At 46.6% G+C, this 20,421-nt stretch overlaps 1 protein-coding gene across 1 annotated transcript in view; it reads left to right on the top strand.

Moving 5' to 3' along the window:
• The first annotated feature begins 2,853 nt into the window (after positions 1 to 2,853).
• Positions 2,854 to 20,421, top strand: part of sema5a (sema domain, seven thrombospondin repeats (type 1 and type 1-like), transmembrane domain (TM) and short cytoplasmic domain, (semaphorin) 5A) — a 75,687-nt gene continuing 58,119 nt past the window's right edge. The window contains 1 exon segment of the mRNA XM_067252216.1: positions 2,854 to 2,934. The gene's annotated coding sequence lies outside the window, so the exon portion shown is untranslated.

Here is a 20,421-nt window from a genome sequence, read left to right on the forward strand (position 1 = left end):
GTAGACCATCAGGGACTCACAAGGTCCACTCGCCTCACTGACTTCCACTCTCTTTGGCTTCCTCTGCAGAAATACTTCCTGGATTATTGTGACAGATGATCAATCCCCCTTCCTGCCAACCATGTCATTTATAGTGGACGTACTGGTAATGTAGAGCTACAGGGTCCACCACTCGTTCCCAGCAGGGGCCCTGCAAGCCTGAGTGAGTGTGAGCAATGACCTGGCCCCCCCTGGCCCTGTGCTGCGTGGTATACCTCATTGCACCTATAGGTACAGTGCACAGGGTATGGGAAGACTGCAGTCTCTCTCTCTATTTATCTCTCTATCTCTCACTCTGCCCTCCTCCATCCCTCAGTTTTCTCTACCAGTCTTTACCTTCCTTCCTTCTGGGAACCGGACCATCACATCTCACACACCCCTATTTCCTCACTTTTGACCTATTCCAGCTGAAACTATATGCATGCATAAATATAAAACATGTGCAAACGCCTACAACCACTCCTCACTGTCAGCTCATGTTGACTGAGTCAAATCTCTGTGTGTGTGTTTGTGTGTGTGTACTCAGGCTCCCAGTGGCTAGCTGGTCTGGGCCTGTGCTGACCTCAGGCAATGTAAATTGACAGCATGACAAATTAGTTGTTGAACAAAATGGATCTGTGAGCTGTGCTATGCTTGTGGTGACTCTCCTGTTGATGATTACTGTAACACACTGGGGGTGATTCATCATCACCCCCAACCTTAACCAACACACATACACGCACGGAACACACACACACACACACACACACACACACACCATAAACAAAGTTGAGTCTGGTGAAGAGACCCTAAACCCCATCAACTGAATTTTTTATGTTGGTTGCTTGGTAACTTGAGGTTATTAGGCTGACTTCTGCTCTCGAGGAGAGGAACAGAGGGGACACATGCACACACACTCACCCCCACACACACACACAGGCACAAAGAACCAAACACACAGGGACACACATCTAGAATTGGAATGTCACCAGGTGTGGTTCATACCCCCCCCCCCCCACACACACACACACACACACACAGACACACACACACACACACACACACTGCCCCCTGCCCAACTAAGCCCTAATTTACTAATGAGCATCCATCATCATTATGATTTTTTCAATCAAAGACTCATTTTAACCTCTAAAGAATCTGATTTAAAGCACAGCAGCTTAAACAGCTTTCTCCCTCTGTCTGGTGGTTTGGTTGCGGTCCAGTAGTTGGAGGACAGCCTCAATCCAATGTCATGTCTGATCACGTTGGAGAGATAATCCTTTATAGGATTTGGATGTCATACACAGTACCATGTCCCATAGAGGTCTTCAACTGTGGATTCAACTATAGGGCTGTTGGCTCCTATGTATCGTTGCAATTGCTTTGTTCAAAACTTCAACGAACTTCGAATGGCATTTTTAGTACGATCGTATAATCCAATACACACATTTATTCTCAAACTCCGTGCAGACCAGCCGTCTACGACCAGCCTGACACATTACGTTGTTTTCTCAACTTCATGGTGTGAGTATCGCTGCTCTCTCTCTGTTCCCCCTTGCCACGTTTCCCAGATCAATGCCTACCGAGTTTGAATTTAACTTCTGTAACTTAAAAAAAAAAACTATATATTGTTATAAAAATATAAATGCTACGCTACGACAGGCAACCACGCACGCTGTCCGAAATTATCATTAAAAAAAATATTCGTCCCCCCCAATGTTGACTCCATGGCTAAGGCCCTATGTGGGTGCGAGGATCTTTGCAGTCAGCCTTCCACCTTTCTGAAAATGCAGAGGTGCATTATCAGTCTTTTGTTGACTTGACTAAATGCATCTGTCAAAGTGTTGACAGATACACTCTGTTACAGTGCCTTTAGGCAATGTTTTGAGTTTAGAATTTGACAGCTAGCTTTGTTCCACTGGTCAGGGACAAACAAGTGATGTTCACAATGAAAAGTTTGACTTGACAGATACAGGATGACGTTGTTTCGTTGTGTAAAAAAAATCGAATGAAGACCGTAACTAGAAGCCTGTATTGTTCTTTAACTGTATGATTGTGCTTTTTAAAATTCTGTCTCTAGCTGTTACATGTTTTTGGTCACAGAATACATTTTGGGCTTCAGCCTGGTTTTTATTTGTTATGACACCCCCCCCCCCCCCCCAACTCTCTCTCACACACACACACACACACACAAAACGTAAAGAAAAAACAACATGTATAAACATTAACATAAACAAATGTTGAGATGGTGGAAATAGCTCAAATGCTGTGCCTATAGCCATGAGGTCAGACATTTCTTATGGTGGTTTATGGGAACTCAGGTGCCGTATGGCTCCCAGCTGGACAGAGGTGCTGTGCTGCCACGTTCGGCACATCGGTGATGCTGCTGCCATGGACAAGTGAAAGGACGCCGTGAAGTGGGGGCGCACTCCTCCTACTTCAGATTTAAAAACTGCTGCTAACCCAATACACCACTATCAGCGGGTGCTTGCAAGCTGCAATTCACTGTGATCTTAACTTCGGCGCTCGCTTCATCTCATTGTTATTTCACCAGTTATAGCAAAGTTTTAAAGCTGTCCTTGCACACTTGTCTGTCTCTGGGCGACAGGAGCCATTGTCTGCGGTGCAGCGCGACTGTGAGGTGTCCTATTACAGCCCGTGCGCTTCACAGGCTCAGGGACAGAAATATTTAACTCCGAAGGGACCCCGGCGAGAGTAAAGAGGAGAACTGAGAAAACGGCTCAGAGATATAGGCTGTACGGACTTACTGACAGTTCACTGGTTGTGGATGGTACATGAGCTGGAAATACTTTATATATTTGTCCTGGTCTTGCGTTTGTTTTGAGCAACATTCTCACTGGATAAGACTTGAGGCTTCGTTCCCGCTAGATGAACGGGAGTTGGACATTTCACTTAGTAAGTGCATTCTTCCTCCAATACCTGACTGAACACCTAAGCAGTCAGTTCTCTTCTAAGCAGTACATTTTAACACGTAAAATGTCAGAATCTGAATGTTATGAAGAACTATTTAAATTTTATGTTGCTAACATGACCAATATGGTTGTTTTGGGTGCGTGCCGCTGTGCCAACACACACAAAAAAGACGAATCAAATTATCATTAACATTTCAGGAGGTATACAGTGATGTTTATTCTGTCTGTTATTTTTTTCTTTAGGCTACATGCTATAAATGTATAGCCTGTATACACGGTGAAGGAAAATCGTATGCTTCCGAAGTTTTGGGGGGTATTTAGGATTCGTATACCACTTGGTGGTGCTGACACAGACAGAGACCGGTCACTGTTTCTTCCACACATCATTATGCAGCTTTCTATTAATTCATATACATTTAAATCACTTCCCTTTCCGATGTCGAGCAGTCCTTCCCCTGTTTGTCTTTAAGTATTCCCAAAGCATATACTTCTCTTTGCAGGTGCGTGAAAGCAATTACGCACTAAAAAGAGATGCGATAGAGAACGATATTGAACTCCCCACACCTTCCCCATTAATTAAATCTATCGGAACCCAGATGAGGAACCACATTCGTAATTAACAGTGTGATCTTCAAGGAACAGCAATCTTAAATAAGCTGCAAATTGATTGAAACTCAATGTGTGCAACAAGCTTAAATGCATGCACTATGCTACAATAACTTTTGACTCCTTTGCAATAAAAAACCTTTACCTATTATGTTTGTGGTTGGATGGATCTACCAAACCAAATAATACTTGGACATATTACATAATTCCATGTACATCCCTGCTGGTGACCGGCCATGCTTGAGTGTTGGTTTGTATTATTGGCTGTGTGATTCTCAGGGCAATACTGTCCTCCCTGGAACCCACTAATCTCAACAACACATCAGCATCAATTCCAAGGATGAAAACCATTCTCACTTGGACAATCGAGGGATAAAAGTATATTTAGATTTCTTAAAAGCTAGGGTTTTATTTCTCAACATGCTGTGTAATATAATTTACAAAAAATAACTAATAACAAAAAAGCAAAATAATTGATCTGGCTCAAAGGTCTTCAGCGGCCTATCTCAGGGAGCTTGTGTCATCTTCTCCGTTTATCAATACTCCTGGCATCCTTGGTATCCTTGACTGGAGATCGGATGAGTCCTAAATGCCAGTTATCACTACCTTGAATGGGAAATGATTACCCCTTCAAGATACTGCCTCATTCGCTAATTTATTCTCAAATGTGTTTACACGCCTGTGATGATGAACATCACAAGCCCTTTCAAAGAACCACTTAGCCATGCATGCAAATCACTAACCAGACCTTATATCTGTTAGTTTCTCAAGTAATTCAGAGTTGGTGGAATATTCTAGATTTTGCCCCACTGAGTTTTTGTCTTTCCATAATCTCTGTGCATTCTAGCCATCTCTGGATGCACAGCATGTGCCGCCCTTCCCTTCCCCCCCCCCCCCCCCCATACTGCGTGTCCCCCTGTGGAAGAAAGTGACCCCATCCAGATGGTTAGATTACTGTGAGCTTCCAGCAGACTCAGTTCTCTGAGTTCATCCTGCTCCAGAGCTCCGTCCGTGACGATCCCTGAGGGACAAGAAGGAAAGAGAGCGATGGAAGGGAAGAGAACAGAGAGGGATGAACGTGAGGAAAAAGTGCTGAATGGAGAAACGGCATGACGTGATGACTTACGGCAAAAAAAAAATGATTAATGCTACAGCTGAACTTCAATAAAGGCATTTTACTGCATAGATGGAGAAAAAAACAACAACAGGAGAATGAGAATTACCTCTACATTCCAAAACATCAGGACAGATGACAAATAAAACGTGAAGTCTTTACTGATGAATGAATAAGATAGGCCAAGCAGATTCCCTCATTGTCTGACTGCTAAAACATTCCAGGACTAGCTGCGTATAATTAATGTGATTGATATTTGGGCTGTGTTGGGAATTTGCCCGTGCAGTGACACGAAACACCAGCACAAACACAGCAATTAGTCCAAGCCTGGAGAATTCTGGAATGAAAGTGACCCTAATGGCCCCTGCGATCTCTATGGTCACCATGGTGACAGATTGAGTGACAAGCCCATTGTTGACTAGCTTTGTGATTCTGCGTCTCCGCTTGAGACCGTGGGGTGGAATGCTGTTGGGACTGAAACCGCTATTGTCATGCGCGTGTAACTAAACAGCCATTAGCCCCCGTCCCCCAGCACTCTTAAAAAGCCTTTAGTTACTCATTTGACACAGGCCAGATCGGGCTTAGAGAATGTTTACCCTCACATAGTAAAGCTCTCAGAAGACAATACATGCTCTTACATTCATGGTTTTCCAGTCAGTTTTGAAAGTCAGAAGGACATTGTCTAAGCTGTTTGATTTACTGCATACAAGAGACAAACATTCAAATCCAAACAGTTGAGTTGTCATCACTTCCTGGGTCAGTGTTTTTCTCCGAGGGTGTCCAGCTCTGCTATTTATACCCTCTCTTTTTCTCTTTCCTTCCCTTTGGAGGGGTTGACACCTCTCCCAGGAGAAGCACTGCAGACTCTAGCCAGATAGGCAGACAATATCAAAGCTGACCTAACTGTCTGGTGGTCCTAAATACCAGACGTTTGTAAGGAAGTTAAACAGTTCATGTGAAATTGACCGTGCAAAGTTTTTACGTTCTTATATAAATCCTACAGTTTCTGTTTGATGGGGAAGTTATCTGATGTGGGAAAGTGGGTGTTATTTTCCCTATTTCTCTGCCTCTTCTCCCTTTCACGTTCCCTCTGTCTCTCTCTTTCTCTTCCTCCCTCTTCTTCCCTTCTCTTCACTTCATCCTTGCCTGGGTTATTTATCAAGATGGGGATGTTGCCATAGTGACTCCTGCATTGCCAAGAGCCCACTGAAGTGTCGGTCAGATAAGACGCGAAGGCAAAACGAAACTTTATCATCCGGCATTCGTCAGTGGCCGGGGGTTGTCGGCCGGGTTGCCATAGCGACCGGAGCAGCAATGCAGAACGCTGTGTCTTCTTGGAAAAGGTTTCCATTGTCAAAATCCTGGCGGTGTAACATATTGTGCAAACACATCAACATTTGTTCAGCGTTTGCATTTTATGCTTTGCAGCTGTTGTCAAATGGAGGGAATGTTGTCTGATATCCCCTATAGGCTCAGGTTCTGTTTGTCCCAGGTTTGGAGAGTCACTTGAGATACATGACAAGCTTGTCAAGCTGTACTTACAGATAGAGGGTCATTTATTAAAAATTCTCTGGGGCCCTTTTCTATGCTAAGTATAATATAGTCCACTGTCTCTAACAAGGAATACTAACACACACAAACACACACACACACACACTCTCTCTCTCTCTCTCTCTCTCTCTCAAACACACACACACACACACACACAAACCCTCTCCCAAGACAGATGCTTGTTAAAGAAGCAGCAGGCTGTATTACTGTAATTTCACACTGCATGCCAAACAGCAGCAGCCTCACACAGGGGAATGTAGAGGGAGCTGTTTGAGGTGATGTGAAATCACACCAGAGAGGCGGAGCCGAGACTTATTACTGCATCTCTTATTATCCTCTGCTCTGTTCTCCTCTCAGAGGGAATGCTTGTGGGTGCCGTGCCATGTCCGCACGTCAAGCGGAATTAGAACCGGCAAATCGGCGTTCCGTCACCAGCACGGCTACGGCACATTAGCTGTCCTCCGCCTCTTCCCTGTACCCAAACCTCAAATCACACACACACACACATACACATACACAAACACATACAGCACACCAGTAATCCATCTTCAAACCAGGACTCCCAAACAGAATGCTGAGTAAATCTGAAACATCATTCAGAAATCCCTCAAGCCTGCTTCCTCAGTTGGTACGTTGTCAGTGGGTGTAGAATAAATAAAGATGAGCAGACAGGCTGGAGTGTGGAGTCTGTATTAAAGCTTGCTTGCATTGGAATGAGGCCGATGAAGGTTAGCCATAGGAATAGAGAGAGAGGGAAAGACAGAAGCAAATAAATCGAGAGTTTTGGCACAATATGTGACATGATCAAGGACGGCGGACTGAGGCGTATGAATGTGAGGTGACTTGATGGGATCGTCTCACACAGGTGATAGGATCAACGAGTCGTGTCTGCTCAGGGTTTCAGAATTCACCCCCCACATACACACTTCCCTATGCCACCACCACTCTATTTCTCTAAAACATCAATGCTACTGAAGCTAATTTCCTTGCTTCTCTCATCGTATATTTCTTCCTTCCTTTCTCTCTCTCTCTCTCTCTCTCTCTCTCTCTCTCTCTCTCTCTCTCTCTCTCTCTCTCTCTCTCTCTCTCCCTCTCTCTTTTCTGTCATCTCCTCTCAGCTCATACAGCTGTCTGGGCTTTTAAAGAACCATCAAGAAAGGAGATCTCCGTGTTCACCATCAGTAACAACAAAATACATTTGGTACATGGTTTTCAAATGTTTTTATACCCCAGAGATATGGTATTTACATATCACAGAACAGTGTTCTGTTCTTAGATCAATTACATAAATGGCAGTCGTTTGGGTTCATAAGCCTCCATGGATTCTAGAAGTACCAACCCCCAGAGACAGACTCTTAATTTGATCAGTGAGAAGATGTGAATATGGAGACTCCTCTGTGACTAAAGACATTCTTATCTGTTCTGTTTTATCTGTGGGTAGGGGGGGAGTGGGGACTATCTTCACAATGACTGCTGAGGAAAATTGCCTTAAATTGTATTGATGTCCTATTTCTAATAAAGATGCAATAGTGCAGATAATATATTCTGTCCTAGGGTTTATGAAATCATATGATAATATCTAATATGTAAAGCCCTACTACTTGTGGAGTGCTCAAACAAAAAGCAGAAAAGACTAAATAAATAGGGAGAGAAAACTTACTGACGTTGGGAGATAAAAATGCTGAGAAAAACACTGATAAATGGTCAAGGCTTTGCATGGTGAGTACAAAAAAGACAAACCAATATAATGAAAAAAGATAAGAAGAAAAGATAAGGATAAGGGATGGGGACAAAGTGATTTGGGAGAGAGAGAAAGAAAGGGGGAGAGAGAGTTCATGTGAGTGTAATGCTGTGATGGCCTGCTGACAGAGAGAGAGCGAAAGAGAGAGAGAGAGAGAGATAGAGAGAGAGAGAGAGAGAGAGAGAGTGACAGACAGACAGACAGACGGAAAGAAGAGGTGAAGGAGTGGCGAAGGCCAGCGGAGAGGACAAGAGGAACATTGGAGAGAGGAATGGAGGGTAGAAGACACACTCATTCATCTGAGAGAGCCAGTGAGGATGGCAGGGAAGGAAGGGAGAGGTGGAGGAAAGTATGAAGTGTTTAATAAGGGACCTTGGTAGGTGGTCCTCTGACTATAGTCCTCACACACTTCACATTTAAACGGTGCAAGCTCATTGGGACACACTCACACACACACATAGGCAGACTGAGGCTCCCTTGAGTCATGCCCTTTATTGGTCTTTGTCTGCACTCAGCACAGTGTGTGTGCGTGCATGTGTGTGCACATGTGCCACAGACACAATGCTGTCTCAGTTCTAAAGGTGCACCACGCAGAGGATGTGCGGTTTGAGCCATTGGCCCTGAATAACACAGGCTCTCTATCCTGGCCTCGCTGCACCAGCAGGAAGAATAGCCCTCTCATTCAGCAGCCCGTGTGGTCAGTCGGTTAACAGTGGAGAAACACACGGTGCTGAACGCACCTTTTGCTGACTGCTGTGTTGTGTGGCCATGATAAATGACCATTTGGAGTTGAATGCTGTTATTGTGTGAGTGGGTTTGAAGTTACTCGCTCAGTCGTGCGGTTTCTTAGGATGTTTTGTTATGGGACAGCAGAAAGGGCTCCCTTCCTTATTGTACCTCCCGCTAGTTTTTTGTGTTTAAAGGTTGTTCCGACTCTCTTGAGAAGGGAGGTATCAGGTGTCCTTAAAGACAACTGAGAAACAGTATTGTTTTGGCTAGGAGGGTCCTTTTTGCAGACACTATTAGTTACAGATGCAGCATTGTGGTTCTGCCCTTTGTGAAACAAGAAAATGTGATATCTCTCCATTTCTGCCCCCCCCCACACACACACACACACACACACGGACTCTCCCCTCCCCAGCCCTGTTGGCCATGAGGTATGAAGAGAGTGTGTTTTAGGATTCTGAGTAAAGCACACAGTTTTAGATTATTCAAATGCACAAACACACACACACAAAAAGGAAGCTGTTTTGTGGACTGGTGAAGGCATCAAACGTCCTTTTAACAACAGGATGCAGGCTGAGATCTGAAAGAGAAGGTGTGGGTTGGGGTGGGGGGGGGTGCTGGAGGGGAGGGGGTGAAGTGAGACGAAGTGAGACAAACAGCCAAAGAGAGAGATTAAGAGATAGACACAAGGAGGTGGTGGGGGGGGGGGGGTGTTGACGATGCAGTTTCAGAAGTCTGTTGGCTTTGCAGAGGTCACACAGCCAATGAAGAGAGGCCGGAAACACAGGCTCGGGTTTCAGAGGCCATGTTTTTCCATCCGGGGGCCGACACACTTGTTGCCAGTTCGATTCCCGGCCGTGCCAAATGACGTTGTGTCCTTGGGCAAGGCACTTCACCCTACTTGCCTCGGGGGAATGTCCTTGTACTTACTGTAAGTCGCTCTTGATAAGAGCGTCTTAAATGACTTAAATGACTAAAACACTCTCCATCCTCCCCCATTCTCACAGCGCTGACCCTGACCCTTGCCCTAACCCAACCCTGATCCTGACCCTAACCCTTAGTTGCCCTGGTAAGCAGGTGGCAGTGTGCCCAAGCACCTGTATGTGATTTAATCGTCAAGCTACACCATCAACCATAAAGATGGAAATACAACCCAAATACCTACACAAATAACTACAATCAGGAAAAGGCCCATGAGAGTATTCAGCGTTAGATTCAGCTGATGGTAATTTTGGGCTTGCTGTATTATTTGAACACAGTCCTTACAGAGGATAGAGGGGTGCACCGTCAGCGGATAAACATCTGCAGGGATGTGGGGGGGTTGCCATCTGGAGGTGTCACTAGAAATGGCGTCCGAGCCCGATTACCAGCCCTGTGTCTCACCTGGCCGCTTCTGCTGGATGCTGGGTTTTTCCTTTGTTCTTTTCTCATATTGTGGTCGGGCGTGTGTGATCGCGCTCCGCCCTGCTCCTCCTCCTCCCCCCCCCCCCCTCACACACACCTCAGCCCCCCTGAGGTTAAGGAGAGGAAGTGTTTGTTGTTCACTTCCTAACATCTTTTTATTGACTTAAGGACAGAGAGATAAGAAAAGGGAGAGAGCAATATCAGACTGACACACCGTGCAGCCTGGGGCTATCGCTGATGAAACTGGTAATCAAGCTGCCCATCATGTACTGTATAGGGTTATTGTGTTGGTAAAGGACTCTATATTACTTAATATCTCCTCAGGGGGAGATTAGATAAGAATTTTTGTAAGGAATATTCCCCTAATAGTTTCTGGACAGCCAAGATTTTGAGCCTTGGGTAAAGCTCATAAAAGTCATTTTAAAGAGGATTCTTCCTGTCTCTGTCTACATGTCTGTCACCTCCCCTTATCACTGTGTCTGTGCCCCCCCCAACCCCTCTGACGGGTGTAGGGTAATTAAAGACACCCACAAGTCAAACGTCGGAGGCAGTAGCGGTCATGATGTGCTCTGCCCTCCCCAGCGAGGTTGGCCCCCCCAGCCCTCTCGTGCTGGCAGGCAGCCTAACCCTGGTTTCAGTATCATCAGTGGATCGAGAGACAGGGAGAGAGAGTTGCACGCTGTTCATCGTAATTATAACTTATTTGCCCAGGCAAATACAGGTTCCACTCTACCCCTGTCCTTGTTTGATGAAAGACAGACCTTCAGGACCAATGGATAGCTTTTACTAGGTTGGTGTCTCTGGGAATCACTCCATCCGAAATTAGATGCTTGTCTGGGTTACTGTGGGTAATTGCTGTAATCAGTGAGCTTGGCTTCTCGCACTCTCCACTACTTATGCTTGATACTTTTGTACATGTTGCTCCCCGTTGATCTCTCAATATAATAGGCATCTTGAGCATGCAGTTTCTATGGAGTGAAATTTCCCCAATGACGGGCTGTTGAGAGACCCTTTCCTGTAGGATTGGTGTTAACGAGTGCTCGTCCAAGAAGTGGTGGAAGCAATTAAGAATGTTCTGGAGTCCTGGACTGCAGACTGTTAATTAGGTGGGCGGGGCACAGAGGGGCTCTGGGCTGGAGGGTTGGAAGGGTGCTAACGAGGTTGAAGAGGTAACAGGGGTTGAGTTCACAATGGCTGCCTTTGTACCAGGTCAGTGGAGACAGGAGTTGTGCCGTTTGGATAAGTAGTCACTGTTATTTCTGCTCCAGCAGTCCTGGTTGGTGCCAAGGTATGTTTTTGACTTTACAGTGAACACAGACCTGGGGGAAAAGAGCGGACTGGGCTGGAGGGATAGACAGGAACGGAGCGCACCTGGCAAACACATGTGACCCCCCCCCCCATGCATACCCACCCAACTCACCTTACAACCCTCTACCCCCTTGCTGGGCCTACTGAAAGTGCATGTGGAAACTCTGCCTTCATCAGTAAAAAGCAAGGTGGAGTGGCTCATGAGGCTGATATTGAGGTTCCCTCTGCAGGTTTATTGATCATTTCCAGACCTACGACTACAGCCCAGTTCAGACTCCACACACACCGCTGGAGCTGAAGATTTTATTCAGGCGCTGGTGCTACCTCCCCAAATCCACTGATGGGTACACTTTGTGTGTTGATTATACCAGCTTTTTGTTTATGTCTGCTGTTAATGCCTGCAACCCAAATAACACCCTCCCATCCGTCTAAAATTGGGTGGAATTACATACACAGCAGCCACTCGCAAAGTTTTACAGCCCATTTCCTCCTTATAAGGCTGGCTGTTTGATTAGCCCAGAGACCAGTCCAAAACAGACGGATGTGAATGATGGCTCACAACTCAATATGGGCTGTTTCATACCATTGGTTCCAGCCCTTATGAGAGACAGAATGGTTTAGCGCTTTCACAGCTAAATGCGCTCTTATTGAGACAGAATTGAACAGACACAGCACTAGTTCCCTTTTTTAAATTCTTGGAGGACATTCGGATTATTACCGACGCATATTATTAGGGATTAGGTATTATACATTTCAACAAGTTTAATTCAGCAATTCTTGGGATGTTTGTTTCTGTAACTTCAGAATATTTACGCCTTGGTGGAACATTTCAAATCTTTTCAACGTGAAAAAACTGAAGAAATAGACCCATGAAGGAGCCCGGAGAGTCAGGGACTGTGGTCGTCAGGTGGCTGAGTGGTGAGGGAATCGGGCTATTAATCCAAAGGTTGCCAGTTCGATTCCCGGTCAAGCCAACTGACGTTGTGTCCTTGGGCAAGGCACTTCACCCTACTTGCTTCGGGGGAATGTCCCTGTACTTACTGTAAGTCGCTCTGGATAAGAGCGTCTGCTAAATGACTAAATGTAAATGTAAATGTCCTGGGGTTTAAGCGCCCCGGGTCAAGCCTTTTCCAAGTCTCCTTTCTCCCCCGGAGGTTTTCCATTCCCTTGAGCCAAGACATTTGTGCTTTTCCAGCTGCTTCTGTCCACCTCAATCCTTGCTCTGCTATGTTTTCCTCTCCTGATTCAATTACCACGTGGACGGATGTTAGGTGACCACACTTTGACACGTACATGCACATACACGCGTGCGCACACACACACACACCTATTCTCGTCAGGGAGGTTTGAGGGGCTTGTGTTATGGCATGTGTTCTTTGTAATTTTATGGACATCCCAGGTGCTCTTTATAGGAAGGCCGCCTCTCCTCTCCCTCTCCCAGCCTCTCCCCTCCCTTTCCCAGCCTCTCCCCTCCCTCTCCCAGCCTCTCCCCTCCCTCTCCCAGCCTCTCCCCTCCCTCTCCCAGCCTCTCCCCTCCCTCTCCCAGCCTCTGCTCTCCCGGCCTATCCCCTCCCTCTCCCAGCCTCTCCCCTCCCTCTCCCAGCCTCTACTCTCCTAGCCTGCCTCTCCCCTCCCTCTCCCAGCCTCACCTCTCCCTCTCCCAGCCTCTACTCTCCCAGCCTCTCCCCTCCCTCTCCCAGCCTCTACTCTCCTAGCTTGCCTCTCCCCTCCCTCTCCCAGCCTCACCTCTACCAGCCTCTCCTCTCCCTCTCCCAGCCTCTACTCTCCCAGCCTCTCCCCTCCCTCTCCCAGCCTCTACTCTCCTAGCCTGCCTCTCCCCTCCCTCTCCCAGCCTCACCTCTACCAGCCTCTCCTCTCCCTCTCCCAGCCTCGCCTCTCCCAGCCTCGCCTCTCCCAGCCTCGCCTCTCCCAGCCTCACCTCTCCCAGCCTCTCCTCTCCCTCTCCTAGCCTCTCCTCTCCCTCTCCCAGCCTCACCTCTCCCAGCCTGCCTCTCCCTCTCCCAGCCTCACCTCTCCCAGCCTCTCCTCTCCCTCTCCCAGCTTCTCCCTCTCCCAGCCTCGCCTCTCCCAGCCTCACCTCTCCCTCTCCCAGCCTCGCCTCTCCCTCTCCACACCATTAAGCTCTCTTCTCCTTTCACCCCTTCTGTTTCTTTCTCTCACCATCCTCTCAACTTTCTTCCCTCTACCCCTTCTTTACCCCTCCTTTCTTCTCAACTCACCTCTCCCCCTTCCATCTCCTCAACTTTCTCCTCTTTTTTTACACTTCTTTTAATTCCCACACTCCGTTTCTTTTCATCAAACCACTTTATTCTGCACCTCTGCCTTCCACACACCCCTTTCTTTTTAATTACCTTGTATGGCCCTTGCCCTCTCTTCGTCTTCGCCTGCTTTCCCCTGGCCCTCCCTCTCTACTCTGCTCTCCTCCCTTCTCTCCGGAGTTGGACGGAAATAAAGCGAGAGAGAAAAGCAGAGAGAGAGAATGGGTCAGCGTGTGTCTGTAAGTCATTACTCCGTATAATGTCTGCCCAGACAGCCCGGCCGTCACGGCAGCTCCTAAAATACAGCCCCAGACGTGCGGCAGGTCGCAGCTTGTGAATCACCCTGCAGCAGCGCTGCAGTTACGAGACGTGGCCGGGCTCACGCACTCATAAATCTCCTCCACGTCTTTGTCCCTGTGCCTTTTAAAGAGTACAGTACAGCTCGGAGCCGTCACCCTCCTGTATTCATTACTGTCACGGCATGTGGAACACCTTGATGGTCTGTTCTATCCTTTTGGTAATATCATAATAACCTGCATCTGTGCTTGGTTAATGTCAGTAGGTATTCATCTCCATGTAGGTTGTTGCCATCTATAGTTATAGGGTGGCAAACACAGTGATACAATTGATACTAAAGTGTTCTACTGCCCCCCCTTCCACACACACACACCAGGGTTGTTGAATACTGACAAAGAGGAAGACACACACACAGCAGAAACATCTGCTCCAGATGGACTTAGTACTGTAGCCGACAGGAGAAGAGGGACCACACATCCAGACAGGTCAGAGGTGAAGGGGTTAACAGAACAGGCCGCCCTCTAATCATTATCATAAGGCAGCGCTGCAAACAACAAATTAATTTATGGCATAATTTAGGCCTATTTAGGTCAGTCGAACAGGCAGGGATGGCAAAATCTTGAAATTTACTGAGGTGTGTTGTTGCTAGATGAATATGCATTGTCGGTTGGAAAGTTGTTGTTTTTCTACGTTTTCTCCAAGGGAATATAAGGCATAGAGAGCTAAAGATAGCTGGTGAATTAATCCTTCAAAGTTAAAAGTGATGACATCCTCCTTTGAAGCAAGCCCATCAAAGGCATAGCTGATTAGGTCAGCTGGACCGTTCTGTATATTTAGCTGGGAGCCCAATGTAGACATGTCAGACTGTACAGAAACACGCACACATACATATACGCACCCCCACAGCACGCCAACACAGTTGTTCTGCTCGGTGATATTCTGTTGATGTACTGTAGAGTGAGTAACAGGATAAGACCATGTGTTTCTGTATGTGTGAATGCATGTACACACGAACGCCTGCCGACATGACTGCTGTGGGGCATGACCTATCAAATGCATCTGTCGGATGTGGACCCCTCAGCTAGGAAGCTGCTCACTGCCCACCTGATCCCAGACTCCTCCGGGTGACGAGCCTGCAGCTCTGAGTCCTGGTGCGGCTTCACAGCCTGCTGTCTGCTGGGTCAGAGGAAGAGCCCCTTCACAGCCTATAAGCTGGGATGCTTCAGCCTGTCATTAAAGCAGGACCCAAGCCTGCAGCTGCCCAAACCTGGAGTGTGCCTCCTCTCCTTGTAACATGCTGTAGCGCATGTCTGTGTAAGTTGTGGGACCATAAATGTCTGTGTGTGTGTGTGTGTGTGCGTGTGCGGGCATGTCTGTGTGTGTTTGATCCATCATCCAGCAGCCTTTGTTGTCTGGCTTTGTTGGCGGAATGTAAAACACACACTAGCAGTCAGGGGTAGTTCTTCCCAGTCATCCACAGCTGTACGGTCTGGCTTGATACGACTCTGTGGCAGGTCCCCCCTCGGCAGATAGAGTGCCTGTCATCCGTTTTGTTCGGGTCTTAGTGGAGCTTGTTATTCTGACAGACAGACAGACAGGGAGGCAAAACAACCGCCCAGCCTGTCTTCCCTCTCCTCCCTGTTGACTTGTCTCAGTGTCAGACGGAACATTACCACAGAACTCTGTTTCTGATAAAAGCTCATTTTGGTTCAATTAGTATAGTCTCGTTTCCTCTGCCTGTGTTTTGGGGAAGGACCACTTCACCCCTGAAGACTAACAATTAGTTGTCTGTTGTTTAAAAGCGATTTAATATTCTTAATGTGAAGTTGAAAGCACAAAGTCATTATGTATGCTGTCTGTATGCATGTGTCTGTCTACCTCACTGTCTCTCCATGTGATATACGGTACTGTATGTATAATATACTTTATGAAATAAAGACAACATACTCTTTACAGAGTAGAAACCAAGTCCAGCTACTGTGGATGTGATATACTAAACCCTGTTTTTGGTTAAAAAAAAACGTACTCCTCTCAGCGCTAAAGTCTCCTCCAGGGCATAGACCCCCACTGCAGGCCTGTTAAACCCCATTCCAACCTCCCCGGCTTCCCTGTCACCTCGTTTACTTCCGAAACCTCCCCTCCACGCTCCCCAATAACCCCCCACCCTCCTCTATTGACCTTCTCTCTGACATTTCCAGTGACACACCTGCTGGCTAACCAGGACGACCTTCTCCTACACCACTAGCTCTGCGGCACTGAGCCCCTAATGAGCTCTGAAAGGAACATGTCATTAGCCTGGGTCCTGGACCTGTCACTAATGACAGCTATTAATGAAGCATGTGTGTGGTGCAGCTTTCAGCTTCCGACCACCAATAACTGCCTGGATGGATGGAATGATGGATGGAGGTGGGGTGTCAGTCGTGATGGAGACTGTTGGGCTAATCAGCTTGACTGTAGAGCGAAGCAAGGATAAACTCAGCCATTAGGTTCTATATCGATGTTTGGGGCCTGAGAAGAATCTCACAGAGAGGATTAAAGACACCATGTCTGGAGGAAATACTGAGATGGATCACAGCTAGACGTGGTGGTACATTAATACCAAGTCCACCAAAGCAGTTATCAGGACTCTGATGTGTGAGTGGAACCCAATCATCTGGACCTTTGTGCACACCGTTCCTCAGAGACCTTCCCCTCCATGTTCTCCTGTGTAGTCTTTATCCTCCCCAGTGGTGGTGGAAGAAGACACATTGGGTTGTTGTGTTACTTCAAACACAGCTTTTCCTCTCCCTTCTGGGGAAAAATCGCAGATGCAATTTACTGCTTCTCAACAGAAGCCTAATCACCCGGTCCTGCCATTAAAGAAGACGCTTTTTAAATGGGTTGAATTTCAAAGATGCTGCACAAATTATCTAGTTAGCTTCACTCTTCCCTGCCTTGCTAGATGTAAATAAGCTTAACATTCTGTCATTTTTTATGTGAAAAATCATAGACCATGGACGAAACAGAGGAAAAATAATTGGTTTAGTTATTTGGATGAAGTAGGCTATCTACTGATGACATAGTGTGCATTTGTGTCAGGAGAAACATTGTACTGCAGAGCCATCTGCTAAAGGAAGGAGCAGTAACCAAAAGTGAGAAAAATCTTGCTTGAATGAGAGGGACTCAAGAGAATGTGTGTGAGAGAGACACACAGAGAAGGACAGACACACAGAGACAGTGACACTGAAGGAGAGTGAGAGACAGAGTGAGAGTGAGAGACAGAGTGAGAGTGAGAGACGGAGAGAGAGACGGAGTGAGAGAGAGTGAGAGAGAGAGCCCTACATCTGTTTCCTTGGTCTAGTTGGGACCTGATCATATGGGATGCCTTCAGGCACTGTCTGGTTTAACCAGATCCAGCCCTCCTCCTCTGTTGTTCTAACGAGCCCTCGGGACACACACACACACAATCACCACTTTTTCTGTGCTTTTCTGTCCTGTTAAGGCAGCACCCATCCGTACTCTCCCTCTCATTACAGCCATAACTCTTTGCCATTGTGCACAGACATCCTGAGGTGATTAATTGGTTCCAGAGGAGCCAAGTGCTTATTTACGATCCCACTCTCGCATCGCCTGGAACTCGATGCGATGGCTCTTCTCGGGTCTTCAGAGTCTGCCTCCCAGGCCGTCTGTGGGTCCTGAGGGCTCAGAGAGGCTGGTGTAGGCACACGTCATTAATGCATATAGGAGTTGGGATTGGTTTGTTTTTGTTTGTGTATATTGTCAATTTTCTTCATATCCTGGGAACTCGAGATCACCTAGGTTTTTGGGATTTATTGTTTCAGATACAAACAATGCCAATGGAACACAACATATTCTGGTCTATTATTGGGAATGGAGTCTCTTCCCTTTGTTGTTGGGCAGACACAGAGCTCAAATCCTGCAAAAAGGGGAAAATTACTTTGAGGTCCTTCAACTTGCAATGTGTGTTCAGGCCAAATTTAAACATAGCTAAATCCAGAAGGCATTCCTTGCCTTCTGGGATCATTCATGAATCACTTAGATTGCCCCTCTAATCTTCACCTTTACACTTCCAATTATTGACCAGACTCTTGGCCTCTGGTCTTATCCTACTTGTATCTTCTCATTTTGACAGCAGGCTTGGTGGCAGGCTGGAACTCATGGAGGGAAAGAGCAGGGTGATCTGGTCGGAAGCTACTTCCTGTGTGCAGCTGCAGCCTGTGATAATGTAATTTCCTGCTGTGGAGACACTCGGAACACGCTAGCCAAGCATGTAATTAAAGCTTTTAAAATGTCACCATCCCTCCACACTGGGGTTTACAGCCCTTATCACTGTATGACCAGGTGTGTGTGGGCGCCTTCATGTGTGGATGGGAGTCGTTGTGTGTGTTTGTTTGATGGCTTTGTCCAAGTTATGGACTCTTCACGTCAAGCTTTAATTAGCAAATTATTTGGTACGCAAGACGATCTTTACGGTGTGTTTGTGTGTGTGCGTACTTCCTCCTTGATCAGATGTCTGTCTCTCTTGGGGTGTCACACTGTTTCAACACCCAAGAGAGAACACAAGTCTTTGATGTACCAGAAATCTTTTGATACTTTGGGCATTAGCATCCTAATGTTAGTGAAACGCCAAAAAGATGGAGAATTTGACTTCAAACCCAAGTCAGAGATCGTTTTGAGCTTTTTCTTGCGACCAAAGCATGTCACGATGAATCAATGCAATTGTTGTTTTACTTTTATCCCTCAAAATCCATGGAGATAATAAGATGGTTTCATTTAACACATGAAACACAAACACAACAAAAACTGAAAAGAAAATCTATAACCCATATTCGTAATCAACCCCAGAGAACCTTAAACGTGTTTGAAGGTTCACACCTTCTGCCCTAGGCTGTCCTTTGTACAGTCCTTCCCAGTCCTCCCTGTGTTTTCTGTCTAACCTTGAACTGGTGTCGAGGCCTGATCCTGAGCCTTGTGTAATTCAGCATGGATCGTTATTCAGAGAACATCTCCTGCAGGGCCTGCTGTAATGGGTTTGAGTCCCGCCTCGTGTTGGAGCAACTCCAGTCACCTTGGAGGAAGGGAGCGAAGGCAAGGTTACTGTGGTAATTGCTTACACTGTATCGCATTTAGAGTACGTGTGTCAATGTTTTGGCAGAGCAAAATGGCTTTTCTGTGTCTTGTGACAGCGATGTTCTTTATGTGCTGTTTATACACACACGCATACTGTCCTCGCACACAACACACGTACTGTACACGCACACACCACACACACCTACTGTACACGCACATAACACACACATACTGTACACACACACAACACACACATACTGTACACGCACACACAACACACACACGTGCTGTTTATACACACACGCACACAACACACACAGGCGCTGTAAGTGAAGACGTAAAAATAACAGCTGGATTTTGGGAACTTCTGGAGAGTTAGGGTGTGACAACTCTGAAATTGCTATTTGTGTGTCTCTCTCCGCTTGTGTGTGTGTGTGTGTGTGTGCGCGAGTGTGTGTGTGTGCTCGCTCCAATGTAACCAAAGTTGTGGTTGTGGTCAAGCAACCCAAGGTTGGTCCAGAAAAGCCCTTCAAGCCCTCAGTCTCAGTACACAGGCTACAGCTCTACAATATGTGTGTTGGAATACATTAGTTTTACCCATCAAGAAAATGAAGGGAAAAATGTCAGCAGAGATCTGCCCAAAAATGTGAAGTGTTTTCACTGTAAGTGTTGAGTGATACTTTCCGTATATTTGACTAAACAAAAGCACACTTTGTCTATATCCAGACCCCATCCATCTCAACACGTTTGCACACACATTCATATACCTGCACGCACACACATGTTCATTCCGAGTTTTTCGACATTGTCCCACTCCACCCACACGTCCAGAGCAGAGCAAAATCAGCCCAGTGTCTCAGTGCCAGAGACTGGAGCGCAGCGGGTGCAAACCAAACAGATTGGAATCTGGGAGCCATCCTGCGAGTGGGCCGTTGATTCGCGTCCGCTCAGATGTTTATTCCGCCCCGGCGCTGTTTGTGGAACAGATTGAGAACCGGCGGCCCTGAAAGTCAGCATTAGAAAATGTTATGGGAAGTATTCAATCTCACAGTGGGGAAATATCCACACATACACAAACATATACACGTGGGCACACACAGGGACATGTAAACACACCCACATATTTGCAGCACACACAGGCATGGCGTTCTGTCTGAGAAAGTATAAACCTTAGCTGGGGATAAAGAGTTTGGTAGCAGTGAAATATATTCTGGGCCAGAGGACCAGTAAATGTTTACTCTGTGACACCAACGCAGAGCACCTGGGGAAGGATGCTGGGATGGATGTTTACTTAACGCACTGAAAATCACTTTGTCGGTGTGTGTGAACGTGCCTGTGTGTGCGTTTGTATAATCCATGCTACCGGATATCCTG

The sequence above is a fragment of the Osmerus mordax genome, chromosome 15, assembly GCF_038355195.1.
Source record: "Osmerus mordax isolate fOsmMor3 chromosome 15, fOsmMor3.pri, whole genome shotgun sequence".
Lineage (NCBI taxonomy): Eukaryota > Metazoa > Chordata > Actinopteri > Osmeriformes > Osmeridae > Osmerus > Osmerus mordax.